Source organism: Nansenia antarctica (genome assembly GCF_963989245.1).
Source record: "Nansenia antarctica genome assembly, chromosome: 14".
In the NCBI taxonomy this organism is placed as follows: domain Eukaryota; kingdom Metazoa; phylum Chordata; class Actinopteri; order Argentiniformes; family Microstomatidae; genus Nansenia; species Nansenia antarctica.
The window spans coordinates 16,232,377-16,246,497 of NC_137684.1; the positions used below are offsets into that span (position 1 = coordinate 16,232,377).

Genomic DNA, 14,121 nt, shown 5'->3' on the forward strand with positions numbered 1-14,121 from the left:
ATCAACACACATATCACGGTAACTTCCTTTTTTATTGTCTGTATATCTGTTCATTATGTCAATCTTGTTTGTCTTCTATGTTACTATTTGTCTTTGTAATGCATTTTCACTAATACAAAAATCAATTAAAATGATTTAGTCTAGTAGTAGATCTAATTTAAATAGGTTTTAATTGATACATTTTGTATTAATTACAGCTCTGAATGACTGGATATAATTACTGATATATTCAATATTGGATGTCAATGGGGTACTTCAAGATGATCATACCTCTTATTGTTGTATGGTTTATTGTCCCATATCTCCGGAGAAATATAAAAAGGTGTTCCGACATATGTGTGAGCATAGGCTCTTGAGCTGCAACAGAAAATTAAAGGACAACATTTGAGTAATGATGAGCCAAAATCATAACATTATAGAAATACAAACATTTCCTCAGATATACTGTAGTTCAATTAATGGAGTCCCTCCCATGTACCTATTCAAAAGACATGCCGACCCAAAGTCCCCCAGCTTGACTGTCCCCTTGTCTGTCAGGAAAATGTTCTGAGGAAGGGAAATTATGAACAACAATGTAGATGGAAAATCTTCACCACCCTATGTGAATTTATAAAAAGATATATTTTTAAATATGTTGCCACATCTGTTCTACATATGTAACTAAGTGCTTTCCTTTTCATTTAACAGATTAAAAGAGAAACACTCAGTTAATACATGAGAGTATTCAATGCTTTACATACATACTTGGAATATACTGTTAACAAGAATAATGGACGCAACACAAGTCTTCAGATGTGGTAACAATCAACTGGTATGGTAATCCTAACATAGCCATTCAGGAGGTAGGGGGTTACCTTGGATTTCACATCCCTGTGTAAGACCAGTTTGTCATGAATGTGCTTCATACCAGCACATATCTGGGCAAACCATTTCAGGATCTAATAAAAAAAAACATCTAAATAAATCAGTTTCAGGAGGTTATGCATTCATATACAGACAAACCATTAAACCTGCACCGAACACTTGGCTGATGTTCGAGTTAATTGCAAAAAGAGTCATTGATTAAAAGTCATACAACGTCCTCAGAGAACAGGGTGGTTTTCTGCTGGTGGATCTTCTGAAACAGGTCTCCTCCCCTGCAGAACTCCATGACAATGGAGCTACAAGGCAAAGAGACGAGATTCATATTACTGAACATCTTCCTCATTCTTCTTTTCTTCCTTCATCTGTATATACCTCTAAACTAAACTGATGTTTACAATACTACCTCTGCACATACTGTATATTACATAGTCACGTATCACTACCTCTTGTTCTATTTATATCATGCCCTTATATCACTATTTGCACTTCTGGTTGGATGCTAAACTGCATTTTGTTGTATTGTACAAAATTGTAGTCTGCAATGACAATAAAGTTGAATCTAATCTAATCTAATCTAATCTGCTTTAACAATCAGTTTCACATGAAGGACAATGAAATGGAGTGAAACCTTCAAATGAGTCCCTGAAAGAAACAATATTCGGATGCTTCATTCTGGACAAGAGTACAGCTTCTTTTCTTGAATTCTCCATTTTGGATTGAATCTACAAACAAGAAACACAGTTAGCCTGAATGTAAAAATGCCAAAAGGTTACTTGAATGTCTCTGTGAGGCTGTTCAGTGTGTGGGTACAACCTACCTTTGAGAGTTGAATCTCTTTCAATACATAGTTCACAGAATTGCTTTTAGAGCTGACCAGCCATGCCCGTCCAAAAGACCCTTCACCAGTAACTTTATGAAGTGTGTACCCTCAGTGGCATCTGATAGACCTTGTAAAGGAAATAACATGACATATTATTCCTTAATCATTATGAAGTATGTTTGGTCACTTGGAATGAATGTATTATATATTGCATATAGAATAATCAAGTCAAACTTTATTTGTATAGCGCATTTCTCGCAAAAAAAAAAAAAAGATGTGAAAAATGTGACCCAATGTGCTTCACAGGTTACAAGGAAGATAAAACAACAATAGAGATAAAACAACAGACAGTACAACAATGAAAATACAGCAACAAAAGAGATAAAATAACAATATATAAAACAACAATAGTAGCAGACATTTAGAAGGCGAGATTACCTACAGGTTATGCTGATTCGCTGTATTAAAGATGAATTAATGCTGCTTCTGTAAAACAATGCAGTGTGTTTCTCCTGAGCTTCCGTGTTATTGTATGACGTAATGACGTATGCATTACGTACACTGTCAACATGCACAACTGTTATCAACCCTTGACCTCTAGGTGGCAGTAGAACTACACATTTCAACCTGAAATCCACACAGTAGTATTATGTCAGAATAACGCAGAGAAGATTCTCTTTAGTTAAATGGATCGATTGTTAATCGATAATGTATTGAACATTTTTCATCGGGTCATATCATTTTCCTGGAAATTATACAGCAGGGGCGTCGAAAACATATATATTAAAATTAAAATTAAAATTAAAAAAACTTCTCTTACTACTATTGAGGAGGAATGTCCGCATTGACCAGGGTTAAGGCCTAGGTGTCTGAGTTTGGTGTCAAGCCTGGAGGGGACAATCAGGGGCGCCGCTTGAGATTCTGGGCCCCATGACAGAATATCATTTTGCCCCCCCCCACCTAAACCACCCATCAACCTCGAAAACCCAGTTGAAGTTGATGAACTATTGATGCACTGCAAGAAATCCAATGATGGACATCTTTTGTAAATGTAATTTAAAATTACAGTTAATACAGGAATCAACAATTCAGCAAAGAAATCTCAACATTCTTTAACTTATTAAATTAAGACTTGAGCAACACAAGGACAAAGGTAGGCCTATAATTAAATGAAGATTTGAACCCAATTATAAAAGTATAAATCACACAAAAAGTAAAAAATATAATTTTAATGGGGTGGTATTGTGTCTAAATAAATGTCGATCTTTTAAAGATCAGTTGGCCATAATACTGTCAGGATTAGATCAATGAAGAATTACAGCAGAGATATTTACTGACTCAGCATTGCTTGTTTCACACAAAGACAAAAGTGTTTTATACAAGAGGGAGCAACACAGACATTTATAGAACGTGCTTAGATCAAATTTTGATCTTACCCGTGTCGTACGTAGAAAACCACGTCAACGTAGTGATTTATACAATTTCAACGTGAGTAAAAAGAAGATTACATTTGTCTTCGCAGTTTAACCCTTGTGTGGTGTTCGGGTCAATTTGACCCGTTTTCAATTTTTACTTAAAGAGAAATGGTACAAGAATACATTTTATCAATCTGAAACTCCATGGCCTTGGCTCATTTTATATGAAAAACAAAAAACAAAAATCTTTTTTTTTTTTTACACATCCTACAATACCCCAACACATTTATGTCCTTCATAAGGTGTTCGGGTCATTTTGACCCGGATACACAGAGACACAGAAACATACACACACTCACACTGACACTCACTCACTCACTCACACACCTCTGCTCTGTCTTTCCCGTGCCGAGAAGCCGCCTGCTCTCGCACTCTTTACCCTTTGAAATGCAACATTGTATAATAATAATAAAGAATAATATTGTACTGGACTCCTCACACCTGCACAAGAAGCCGTCTGCTCTGGCTTTCCCGCGCCGAGAAGCTGTCTGCTCTCGCACTTTTTACCCTTTGAAGTGCAATGTTGTAAAAAAATGTATAATAATATTGTACTGCACCTGCACATCATGGGAGGGATAAAAGAGAGAAATAGCTCTCCATCCCAGTGTATAGGTCATTTCAACTACAATCCTCCACCAGCAACATGAAGAAAAGATACAGTGTTCAGAGGGCCGTGGAGATAATATTAGAAGAGCAACATAGTGAAGTTGAAGGGGGGGAGGATGTTTCAGATGAGGATAATGTAGAAATTAATTCAGAGTATTCTGATTCTGAAAGTGAATTTGGAGATGAGTTTCACTCTGAGCATGCAGCAGAAGGATCCCCACAGCCATCCACAGGAAGAGCCCCACAGCCAGCCACTGGAAGAGCCCCACAGCCAGCCACTGCAGGAGCCCCACAGCCAGCCACTGCAGGAGCCCCACAGCCAGCCACTGGAAGAGCCCCGCAGCCAGCCACTGGAAGAGCCCCGCAGCCAGCCACTGGAAGAGCCCCACAGCCAGCCACTGGAAGAGCCCCACAGCCAGCCACTGGAAGAGCCCCACTGCCAGCCACTGGAAGAGCCCCACAGCCAGCCACTGGAAGAGCCCCGCAGCCAGCCACTGGAAGAGCCCCGCAGCCAGCCACTGCAGGAGCCCCACAGCCAGCCACTGCAGGAGCCCCACAGCCAGCCACTGCAGGAGCCCACACATATTTGTCCAAGAATGGCCAAATTGAATGGTCTTCATCCCCAATGAGAGAGCCCCCCCGCTCAGCTGCTAACATTATAAGGATGGTACCAGGGCCCACACGATTGGCAGTGACTCATGTTGATGATATCAAGTCATCCTTTGAGCTGCTGATTACTGATTCAATTCAGAAAATAATTATTGATATGACCAACCTTGAGGGGAGACGTGTTTTCGGGGAGGAGTGGAAAGAAATGGACAACACACACTTACAGGCCTATTTTGGGATCCTCATCCTAGCAGGTGTCTATAGGTCAAGAGGGGAGTCGACTGAAAGTCTGTGGGTTGTGGAGACAGGGAGAGCAGTTTTTAGAGCCACAATGTCTCTGAAGAGCTTCAATATCTACTCGAGGGTCATCAGGTTTGATGACCGGGAATCAAGACCTGTTAGACGGCGTAGGGACAAGTTGGCTGCAATCCGCATGGTGTGGGACAAGTGGGTGGACCGGCTTCCACTTCTTTACAACCCTGGGCCCAATCTAACTGTGGATGAACGGCTTGTGGGGTTTAGAGGTCGTTGCCCCTTCAGGCAGTATATGCCCTCCAAACCAGCAAGGTACGGAATAAAAATCTGGGTTGCCTGTGATGCGGTTTCATCGTATGCATGGAACATGCAAATTTATACAGGGAAGCCAGAGGGAGGAGCCCCTGAGAGAAACCAGGGGACACGGGTGGTGTTGGATATGTCACAGGGCCTCAGTGGCCATAACATCACCTGTGATAATTTCTTTACATCCTACAGCCTGGGACAGGAACTTCTCAAACGAAAGGTGACAATGGTTGGAACAGTCCGAAAAAACAAGACGGAGCTCCCACCCCAGTTCCTAAATGTGAAGAACAGGCCAGTCCATTCCTCCAACTTTGTGTTTACAGCCAACACTACCCTGGTGTCTTACATACCAAAAAAGGGCAAGAATGTGATGCTCATGAGCACTCTACATAGGGATGGAAGAATCAGTGGCCGGGAGGACCGTAAGCCAGAGGTCATACTTGACTACAACGCCACCAAAGGTGGAGTAGACAACCTGGACAAGCTGCTGGCCTGCCACAGCTGCCAAAGAAGAACTCTACGGTGGCCTCTCGTGATCTTCTTCAACATCCTGGATGTTTCAGCCTACAATGCATTTTCAATCTGGATGGCAGTCAACCCAGACTGGAACCAAAGGAAGCTCCAAAGACGACGTCTTTTCCTTGAGGAGCTAGGTATGGCACTGGTGACACCGCATATCCAAAGGAGACAACATATGCCCAGGACCCCAACTTCTCTAGCCATAGTGAGGAGGATTACAGATGCTCCACCTGCACAACCCAGACAACCACAATCTCCAGTGCCTGAGGTAAGTGTCCTGTTGCGGTTGTTTGTGTGTGTGTGTGTGTGTCTGTGTTGATTCACTTGCTTAGTCAAATGTATTGATCGCTTTGGTAAATGTAAGTCGCTTTGAAATAAGGCGTCTGCTAAATGCCAACATTTTTTATGTAAATGTAAATATGTGTGTGTGTGTGTGTGTGTGTGTGTGTGTGTGTGTGTGTGTGTGTGTGTGTGTGTGTGTGTGTGCGTGTGTGAGTGATTTAGAGTATTAGGAGACGTGGTGGAAAAAAAATCCTGAACTAAGTCTTTTCATTATTCTAGACTGCAGCCCATGGCAAAAAGAGGAAGCGCTGCGAGGTGTGTGGACCCTCAAAGGACACAAAGACAGGGACCACATGCAGCAACTGCAAAAAGTACATTTGTGGTACACATACTGTCAAATGCTGTACTTCATGTGTTGTGTAGACAGACATGCCCATGCACACACAATTGTAACCAGTGTTATTTCAGTGACTAAAACAGTGTACATTCCACATGTTTTGTGTGTCAGCATTTGTAGCATTATTCTTGTTCATCACCTGTATTTTTTACAGCTTTGATTATAATGCTTTGAAAATCAATTGAGAATATAAGTTCAAAATAATAAACATCAATAAAAACATTGTTTCATTTACATTTTTCCTAGATAAGTATGATTTATGACAACCAAGTCTTTATTATAGTGGATTTTGTTTAGTGGAAGTTAGGAGCATCATGTGCGTAAAAACGCCTCTACTCATCATGCTGCCGTTCGGCCCCACCTATTCCCAGGGGTCTGACACTTTGAGGGTTATAATTAGGCACCCTCTGCTCCAGCCCCTCCAAAGGGCAGCCCCCTAGGTCCACCAGAACAAAATATACACTTTTGAATGTGAACACAGTACCTATTGTGCATTAATGGGTACAGTACCTGTTTGTGCCCACAGGAGGCGCTCTTTAATATTATGGGCTATTTTGGGGCTATCTTGCACCCTGAGCATACTCCCTTGTACGGGTCACCATTGGGACTAGGAGCATCGTGTCAGGAAAAGTGCTTTCAAAACCCCAATGATGTCCCGGGTCAACTTGACCCGAAGAGTACGAAAGGGTCCAAAAAGTGAACACCACACAAGGGTTAAGATACATACATTAATCCAAGTATATCCAGCTGCAGACATCAAATCTATCACCCGGAAACTTGATGGACCATATTTGGTTGGAGTGGTTGGAGCGCGTCATCATACCGCGCCTGCATATTTGCATAGACTACGTCATCGCCTTACTACGGTGGAAACGTCACAGACAGAATTTGTGTTATTTTAGCTGTTTACCAAAACATCTTAGTTACAGTCATACACAAGTTACAGTCATATAATGCATATGAATGAATGAATGAATCTTTATTTCGAACATGATTTAAAAATAAAAATAATAAATAACTAATATGTAGAGTACAGTCCTATCAATTGTTCGAAAAGGAGTAGGAAGAAGCCTGTCCTACCCCTGTTTATACTTAACAATTATATAATCCAATTAATTAATACATATATTTCAGTATCATCCGTTCTAATACTTTTTCATTAAAAATAATTTAAACCTTTTTTTAAATAGAGCAATATTTCTGCTTTCCTTCATATTTTCCTCTAGCCCATTCCATATGGTAACTCCGTAGAATGATATGCACCTGCTCCTGAGATGGGTGCGAGCATAACCCTTGTTAAAGTTGTGGTTACCTCTCAAATGACCTCTCCCCTTATCCCTCTCTATAAATCATTTGTTAATGTTACGTGGGAGTTCTTGAGTCTTTGCTTTATACATTAACTGTGCCAATTTAAATTTGAATAAGTCCATGAGCTTTAAGGCATTTGACATTAGGAACAAGTTATTAGTGTGATCACGATATCCGACCTTATGTACAATCCTCATAGCTTTTTTCTGTAGTGTAATCAATGGGTTTAAAGTGGCTTTTATATTCATTTCCCCATATCTCCACACAGTAACTCAAATAGGGTAAGACAAGACAACAATATAGAGTATACAACATCCTCTGTTCCAGAATATGTTTTGCCCTGCACAATACTGCAATACTCCTTGATACTTTGGATCTAACGTATCTTATATGAGATTTCCAACAGCATTTACTGGGCTTAAAGTGCAGACTCTCAGTTTTAGGTTAAGGGTATTCACATCCAAATTGAAGGAAGGGTTTATGAATTATAGCTCTTTTATATATAATAACCAAAAGTAATTAGACAATTGACTCAAAAGCTGTTTCATGGGCCAGTGTGGGCTATTTATTCCTTCATTATTTCTTTATCAATTAAGCAGGTAAAAGGTCTGAGTTGATTTGTGGTGGCATACAGAGCCCAAATTATGGAAATTGTGTCACTGTCCAAATACTTCCAGACCTAACTGTATATAAATAAAAGAATGTCAATGACCCCAGGTGTGGGACTTTATTAGGTCAAACAGGTTTGAGGGGTCAGGCAAAGGACTTGGTGGAGTCAGGCAAGGGTCAGGTGATCATCGTTGTAATCCATGGAGCAGGGCAGGAACCGTGGTGCAAGGTGCTGGGCTGGAGGTGTCCATGGTGCTGAGTGCCCACTGATGAGATAAATAAAACATTCTATTTCTGATGAGTCAACAGCACTAGGGCTCCTTCACAAAACCCTTACTGGAATCTTCATACACTCTGTGAATTAGTCTTTACTTTCTGATGAGTCAACAGCACTAACCCCATCCAGTGCGACATGTAGATAGCATATATTTAGAATATGTAAAATGCAAACCAGAAATGCAAGAAAGTTTATGAGGTATACCAAATGGAATTAATAACAAGTGTTACAACCCTTTTGTCTAGAGTAAAATAGGGCCTAACAGGGTAGAGTGCAGAATGTACAGGTGTGTTGCAACACAAATGCCAAAAAAAGTGTACAAGGGATCAAATCAATTCAAGTTTTATTTGTATCTCACCATTATATGGTCGAAAATTTGAGCAAAGAACAGAAAAGGAAGCTGAAAGACCATAGAGACAATGTTGAAAGAGCACTTGCGATTAAGTGCAAACAGCAATGATGTCTTGATTGAAGCGCATTGAGTCGCATCTTGTGAGATGCGCTATAGCTGCTTCTCACTGTTGAGACAAAATGTTATAAAGAAGTGATTAATAAATAATTTAAGAAACTCACATTCATCAGTGGTTGCAAACTGTCATGGAAATTGTATTAGCACTCTCCTCATGTTTCCAGCTTACCTCAAGTCATACTGTGGTCCACATGTATACATTTCCATGGCTTTCTCATTGGAAACACAGTTTACAGCTGCAATGGCGTGGACTGTTGCCTGTGTCATGAAGTGATTAAAGCCACACGTTTACCAGTTATAGTAAAATGTAGATGATTTACACTAATGTCACCATTGGAGGGGCTACACAACCAAATTTGTTCTGGTTTCCTGCCGGGCGAGATTACAGGCCTGCCCTTACAATGGCAGCAAATGACCACATCTATAGCAACTTCTCTTTGTTTCTGTCTGTTTTCTAAACACAAAGCCCTGCAACTGGAAACATCCAATGAGGCAAAGATTCACTATCCAGGCTTCTGACATCTTTGTCCATGGTAACATCACTTTCCTAAATGGATACACACATAAGCATGACTATGTGTACAGCTGTGAATGGTGGATAGTATGTTTGTATGCAATAAACTCCATTCACACTAACCAATTCTTTAGGAGGAAAGCTGTAAGGCCTCTTGAAGTACGCGTGGTCCTCGTCAGTGTCCAGTGGCATCTGTACAGAGTCCACCATTATTGCCAGTATGTTTTATATGAAAGAGTTAACTACTTCAAAAAGAGATCCAGGCTGGATTCAGAATGACACAGTACCACTAAACATATTGCATGTGCCATAAAGTTGCATGGAGTATGTGTTTTAGGAGCAGTAGCCCATTCAGAAACATGCACACGGTCATAGATACTTAGTGAGAGATGCACTGACCATGGTGTTGCTTGCATGCCTCCTTTTAAGACTTTGAATAGGTCCTGAATACAGGTGGGACACTGTCGTGAAGGGTCGCTCTGCCTTCCTCACTAAAGTGAGCAAACTTCCTTCCAAATCTGAAATTAACACTCTTCACCGGAAGGTTGAATTGTAGGGCCAGGTGTTACCCCAAAATCCTCTTGATAATAAATGTACAAATACAATTATTATTTTTGTAGCACTGCAGCATACCCTTCCAGCCCAAGGTTTTCCACCAGGACAATACACCACCACCGTCTCAGGAGAGACATGTCATCCTAAAGAAAGAGCAGTTACTCAATTTGCATTCAAAGTCTTATAGCATATTGATATAATGGGTTCTTGTTTTCTTAATACTTACAAAGCTGAAGTCAAAGGTAGCCTCCATGGCGAAATACCAGGCATACTGTAATGAGAAAAGACACAAAGACAAGATTACCATGTGACAGCTTATAACTCAGTGAGAAGGTAGTCACACACATCCAATGAAATGTACATGGCTGATAACTCCATAGGAAAGTGATATGAGAGGTCTGCACACATGAATGTTCCTTAATACCTTTTATTGCACACCTTTTTATTTACAAATGCACAAACAGAATGTTGGTCAGGTCTAAGTGGTGGTCAGTCATTGTTACATACATTTACACATTTTTTGATGGTTTTAAGGAACAATCAAGTGTGCCATATCACTTGGTGGCATTACCATAACTCACCATTATCATGAAGACACCACAGTCATTGCCACTGGTCTGCCTCGGAAGCCCCTGTACGAAGAACAGTTACAGTTAGAGAATAGTAGGTAATTATGACTATAGCTATAATATGATAGTAACATTCAAATAATACCTCCAAATCCAGACCAGTCTTCTCTGTCCAGGATCCCGCAACAATTTTCTCAGCAACCCCCCTGGGCAACCAAGAATAAAACTAAGTCAAACAAAGAAGTACACACCTCCTACAGGAGAGAAAAAAGGAACAACATTCGTACCACTGCTGCTTCAGAACCACTTCACACCATGCAAGTCGGTCGATCATGCTTATTTGCAAAAGTTCAATGAGGAGGATTTCTCTGTGTCTCTCTTTCGTTGTGTGGGAAATGTGTCATCATAGGCAGGTCAGGGGACCGCCAGGCAGGTCAGGGGAACGTGACTGCCAGAGCAAAAAATATTTGGGGCAACCTTAATAGTGTTCTGTAGGCTTCAGAGGTGAATCCCCTTGGAGTTTTGAAATACTGCGAATCTAGAAAGAAAATTTCTTTCTGGTGTGGCCTCATTACCTACAGGGAATAACGCATTCTGGACAATAAGCAAAAAGGACACTTTGGGGGTAATAATGTACTGCATTTATCATTTTTATCCAACACTTAACTGGGGTGTGCATGATTATGAATTACATGATAATTTGATGAAGTCCTTTCTCATACATGTAGTGTTTTTTTTTGGCTTAGTGTTAGGAAACCATTTAATTTACCTTGATGAAATCAAGTAAAAAAAAAAAAGAAGGTATTTAGGACCAACACAGCTAATGTGCTGATGTCCCATGAAGGGCATGCCAATTGTAATGCTGGATACAATGTTGTCTACATAGCTGTTTATCTTATTCAAATACCGGCTCAATCATTTGACTTACTGGGAAATGGCTCATGGGATCACAGTTGTAGGGCTGGACCCACGTTGCGGTTACATGAAGGTCAGCAATGAAAACCTCCTTTCCCTGTAGAATTCAAGTGCATCTAAAATTAGTCAATGCTAGAAAATGGTACGTAAAACATATGGCTGAGTTCAGTGGCGGACTGGCCACCGGGCAAGCCTGGCAAATGCCAGGAGGGCCGCGAGACTCTGGGCCGCTCAGAATGTATTATATAAAATATATATATATATATATTTGTAATTTTGTCTCTGGTGATTTTCATTGAAAATAACTTATTTCAGCAGACCACGGCCCAAAACATTTTATATCGGCCGGGCCATCCACGCAGTACTGCATCACGGATGCCCAGGGCCCTAAACCAATAGGAGCAGAGCTTTAGGTAGCGGGGTAAACCAATAGGAGCAGAGCTTTAGGTAGCGGGGTAAACCAATAGGAGCAGAGCTCCCCTATGGGGCGGAGCTCCACTCATAGAACAGGAGATACCTCCATAACTATCATAGTCAGCTCTGTATCGCCAGTGGACACGCACCTCATGTCATCATTCCGTTTATAACAGCAGTTAACGTTACACTGCTTTCATTTTCAGAATGGGGGAATTTGATGAGAGCGATGCAGTTAATGTGCAACAACTGGATGCAGGGAGCAAGTGTGGTTGGAAGTAGGAATGCACCGAAATTCGCATGTATTGGGCCGAAAATAGCACAAAAAAGTACATTCGGTGTGAAAAGGCTATTGAAAGAGATATTGACTGATGACTGCCTACTGATAATACATATAATTACAGCAAACATGTCGGTAGTTTGGCATCTGTCCTCTGACTTTTTATGTTAACAATCCGTGTTGCGTGTTGCGTTTGGAAATAGGGCTGTTGCGTTGCAAATGCCAGGGCTGTTTTTTGAGCCCAGTCCGCCCCTGGCTGAGTTCCAGCTATCTATTAAAATCACAACAAGGCATATAAGCCACAACATTACCTTTTCATCCAGGCACTTAAAACAATCAATGTATAAACATTTCTTGCATAAATGATTTGAAAAAAACATACCTTCATAGTAGCCATTTGGTGAATCAGCCTGAGGCAAGCGTTTCCTGCCTGGTGATGTAGTTTACAGATAGCGTTAGACAATGAATTCATGACAATTTCTTTTCAAAACATACCTTCACCACTAACATGGATAGTTGTAACATACAAATGAGTCGATGTCCTTTCCCAAATTTCGTTGTTTGGTACCTGTACTATAGCAATGACAATAAAGACCATTCATTCATTCATTTCGAAGTCCAGGTCATATCCTGTTGACCAAATATGGTCCATCAAGTTTCCGGGTGATAGATTTGATGTCTGCAGCTGGACCCTTCTCGTAGTTTCCACCGTAGTAAGGCGATGACGTTGTCTATGCAAATATGCAGGCGCGGTATGATGACGCGCTCCAACCACTCCAACCAAATATGGTCCATCAAGTTTCCGGGTGATAGATTTGATGTCTGCAGCCGGCCAAATCCGAGCCACTTCCCGAATCGGTCACGTGGTACGGCCGGCAGGTTACCATATACGTCATCAACACATGCCTCTTACCATAAACGTCATCAACAAATGCCTCGATACGCGCATCACATGTGCCTCGGTTACTCGACACGGAAGGACACATCACTAAACATCTGGGATGCGAGCTGCCGCTAAACCCAAAAGAACAAGAAGAACCAGAACGGTTAGGATAGTTACATCTCTGTATTTGGTTTCCTTTACTGCGGAAAACATCTCAACAGTCAGTCAACAAGGACAACGGGAGACTCTGAGTGTCGGAGCGAGGTCAGTAGAAGCGAGGTCAGTAGAAGCCTTTGTCTCAGCTCGCTGCCTCACTGTAACATGTTACTACTGACCACTTCTGTCTGCAGAGATAGGCTATTCTGTCCACTATACAATGTTGTTATATATATATATATAACACTATGGGCCGGTTTCACAGGCAAGGCTTAAGCCTAATCCTAGACTAAAAAGCATCTTCAATGGAGATTTTACATTGAAAGTGTGATTTAGTCCAGGACTAGGCTTAAGCCTTGTCTCTGAAACCGGCCCATTATCATCTTGGCGGAACTTGTTATCAGTTTATGTCCGTGTCGCCTGGTCTGGACGAGCACACGGAGGTACTGATGGCGCTTCTCCACTATGGAAGGCCATCAACGCAAATAACGTCTAGAAATCCTGTGTCCACACGTAGCGCCATTGTAGTAGATTTTGGCACACATGCACACATAAACCGTATAAACTGTATAGTTTGCCTTTTGCTATAAGGACCCTCCTGACTATGGGGGCTAGGGGAGGGGAGGGGAGGGTTTACGACCCTTTGTTAAAGCCATGTGGTCATCTCAAAATGGCTTCTTGTGTTCTGAGCCCTACCCCCTGACCTATAACCTGAAGTGACATCATGTGACCTATAACCTGAAGTGACATCATGTGACCTATAACCTGAAATGACATCATGTGGATCATCCTAGTTTTCGCACCTTGGGCTTTTCTACAGTAAAGGTGATGGGATATTATTTGAAACTGTATTTACACATCATTGTTTACAAATAGGGGAGTGGAGCCAGGGGGTGAGGCTCTCTTCACCTCAGCCAGCCCCTCACCACCAGCAGCAGCTGCTCTTGTAACTGTTCCTTTGTTTGATAAATAGTCTGAGAACTCAGAGGTTCTACTCGTGATCTGTTCCAAACAAGTTAACAAGGTAACAACACCATAA

At 41.3% G+C, this 14,121-nt stretch overlaps 1 long non-coding RNA gene across 1 annotated transcript; it reads right to left on the reverse strand.

The window, feature by feature from the left end:
• Window positions 1–9,938: 9,938 nt before the first annotated feature.
• Window positions 9,939–10,488, reverse strand: LOC308170177. Its single transcript, XR_013937777.1, has 3 exons — window positions 10,447–10,488; window positions 10,092–10,136; window positions 9,939–10,008 (listed from the first exon to the last, which is right to left on the reverse strand). It is a non-coding gene; the product is annotated as an uncharacterized lncRNA (long non-coding RNA).
• Window positions 10,489–14,121: the final 3,633 nt, after the last annotated feature.